We start from the raw sequence: 3,697 nt of genomic DNA, 5'->3' as shown, positions 1-3,697 counted from the left end.
ATGTGAATACAGAATCCAGAAGAAATGTTCTACTTTGCTTGGTTTATAGCTGACATTAAGAGCTGTACTGCTGCAGGCTGCTGTAGCTGAAAGCAGGATGTGGTGTCATTTCTTTGCGAGCAGTTTGGAGGTGTTGGGGAGGATGTGGTCAGAACGTTCTCGAGATGTTCGAGCTTCATCCTGTATCTTTCACACACCTGCTGCTGCACACAAGCCTCAAAGCTCAAACACATCTACACACAAAACCAATTGAATAACAAACATGCTGTTGGAAACTGGTGCAGAAACTGGTGATTCATTCGAGGAGCGTGTTTGCAGGTTATTTGCTCAACAGTCTGCACCACACACCCCCACATCTGCATTGTTATTCTGGAACATGTTGAACTCATTCATCATGAATCAGTTGCTCACTCTGAGTAATCTAAAGCACATTGAAATGCTGTTCGTTTTTCCAGTAAATTATATTCTACACTGTGATGAAAGAGAGAGGGTTAATACTTCAATAAAATAAGTTTGGATTAGGCCAGTTCAAAATAATTTGAAGAGAAAATAAAAGGTTCATTCATTGGGGTTTCTGGGACAGTAAAGTCAACTCAACACAAGGGTTAAATTGTACTGTAGAGAGTTTTTGTACAGCTTTCATTGTGATGTGTTATGCTGTGGGGACTGGCTGCACAGAACCAAACAACAGAACCAACATCTGTTACACTCTTGGACTCCAGCACTATCTGAAGAAGCCCTGGTCTGTTGGATGAAAAATCCCCCACGCTTGCTGGACTCACACTTCCTGCACTGAAAGAACTGAACATCAGCTTGAAACCATCTGTTGGGGTCCAACGGTACCAGTACAGGTCCGGGTTATTAGTGCCTGTGATGGAGCAGACAACTTTCAGTGGTTCCCCTGCTTGAAGAATAAGCACCAGAGGGTTTTGGTTTACCTGAAGACCTGAGATAAAAAGAAATGGAATGAGTCATTTAAGATTTTAAACTTTGTAAAGCTGGTTATGAACAAATCAGCGGCTTACACATAGTTTCAAGCCATTGCAATGACACACACAAGAGAGCTAAACACAACTGCATCATGAATGGATGAACTAGCAAAGTCTTGAGGCTTAAATAATCATGGTGTGCCTCTAGAGGTGGGGTTGGGTGGTGCAGCTTAGTGGAAGAATATCTAGGGTGGTAACCGAATGGTTGATGGTTTTCACCTCACAGGAGGAAATACATCAGCTATCAGCACTTGAGAAAGATACTATATAACAGCTCGGTTGAGGGGAATGTTTACAAAGAGTACTATACACTAAAGTTAGGTGTGGTGTGCAAAACAAAGCGCACGACGGAGTATAATCAAAGAGTTATATTAATAATCCACAGGAGAGAAGGAGCAAATCCAAACGATAGCAGACAAAGGAACATGGGGAACACAAACTTAATTATAGAAACTTAACTGAAACAGGTGTTTTTATGGAGCTTATTAAATCAAAAACCATTTCTCATTATAAATATTTATCTGGAGAGAAAAACTGCATTATATAGAGTGATGACGCATTACACATATGTTGCATGAGTAACTTTAACTATGAGAGAATGAAATATGTCCTGATGCATCCACTTTTATACCTCATCCAATTAAATATTGTACAGAAAACCTTTTGTTTCTAAAATTCTGAATTATTAGCACATTCCATTTTAACATGAAGACACCATCTTAGTATTTAAGAACTGAGTTACAGCACACAAAACCATGTGTAATATATATTTGGCACAAATATATATTAGTTACAGTAGTAAATATTAGTTGTTCTGTTAAGTGTACTAGCTTAATTAGTGAAATATTCTAAATACACTAGTAAGCAAATCATGATCGGTTGATCAATCAATCAATCAATCTGACGTTGCAGCCTATGGTCTAATGCTTAACCTCAACAGAACATTCAGAACACTTTGCATGATGGTTGCTTTCAACTTCAAGTTACTTTGGTTATGTTTCATAACTACTAAATAACAAAGTAATGTTGAAGCCTGAACACCATAACCACTATAAGCAATAATCTTAAATATTAAATAATATTTGTAATCCATAATAGGTCAATAGGTAAAGAACTACACAGGACACAATATATAATGTTTTTTGCTGCAATGGCTTGTAGGGGAAATGTTGGTTAAGACTGGATGAAACTGGATCCATGAGGTAAAAAAAAAATAAAAAATACACGTGACATGTTTCCTTTAAAGCAAATGAGACGTTTCGATAAATCTGCGTCTGTGATCCGCCTTCCTGCTCATCTATCTGCAATGCTATATCATTGTGCCATCTGCTGGATTCTTGCATTATGTCTGTTCGAATGTATGACAGTTATGACTGATATTTCAAATAATCTTTCATTGTTGTTATGCATGATCACATGTTATATCATTTAGATATATATATATATATATATATATATATATATATATATATATATATATATATATATATATATATATATATATATATATATATATATATATATATATATATGTATGTATGTATGTATAGGTGCATCTTAATAAATTATGTGGAAAATGTCATGGGAAAGTACATTTATTTTAGTAATTCAACTCAAATTGTGAAACTCATGTATTAAATAAATTCAATGCACACAGACTGAAGTAGTTTAAGTCTTTGTTTCTTTTAATTGTGATGATTTTGTCTCACATTTAACAAAAACCAACCAATTCACTATCTCAACAAATTAGAATATGGTGACATGCCAATCAGCTAATCAACTCAAAACACCTGCAAACATTTCCTGAGCCTTCAAAATTGTCTCTCAGTTTGGTTCACTAGGTTACACAATCATGGGGAAGACTGCTGATCTAACAGTTGTCCAGAAGACAATTATTGACACTCTTCACGAGGAGGGTAAGCCACAAACATTCATTGCCAAAGAAGCTGGCTGTTCACAGAGTGCTGTATCCAAGCATGTAAACAGAAAGTTGAGTGGAAGGAAAAAGTGTGGAAGAAAAATATGCAAAACCAACCGAAAGAATCACAGCCTTATGAGGATTGTCAAGCAAAAACGATTCAAGAATTTGAGTGAACTTCAAAAGGAATGTACTGAGGCTGGGGTCAAGGAAATTGCTGAACCACAGACAACATCAGGGTTGTATTGCCTGGGCTAAGGAGAAGAAGAACTGGACTGTTGCCCAGTGGTTCAAAGTCCTCTTTTTAGATAAGACCATGTTTTGTTATTAGGAAACCAAGGTCCTAGAGTCTGGAGGAAGGGTGGAGAAGCTCATAGCCCAAGTTGCTTGAAGTCCAGTGTTAAGTTTCCACAGTCTGTGATGATTTGGGGTGTAATGTCATCTGCTGGTGTTGGTCCATTGTGTTTTTTGAAAACCAAAGTCACTGCACCCATTTACCAAGAAATTTTGGTGAACTTCATGCTTCCTTCTGCTGACCAGCTTTTTGAAGATACTGATTTCATTTTCCAGCAGGATTTGGCACCTGCCCACACTGCCAAAAGCACCAAAAGTTGGTTAAATGACCATGGTGCTGGTGTGCTTGACTGGCCAGCAAACTCACCAGACCTGAATCCCAAAGAGAATCTATGGGCTATTGTCAAGAGTAAAAAATGAGAAACAAAAGACCAAAAATGCAGATGAGCTGAAGGCCACTATCAAAGGAACCTGGGCTTCCATTCCACCTCAGCAG

This window comes from Carassius auratus, chromosome 42 (genome assembly GCF_003368295.1).
Source record: "Carassius auratus strain Wakin chromosome 42, ASM336829v1, whole genome shotgun sequence".
NCBI classification, from domain to species: domain Eukaryota; kingdom Metazoa; phylum Chordata; class Actinopteri; order Cypriniformes; family Cyprinidae; genus Carassius; species Carassius auratus.
Note: the sequence above shows the minus strand (reverse complement) of the source record.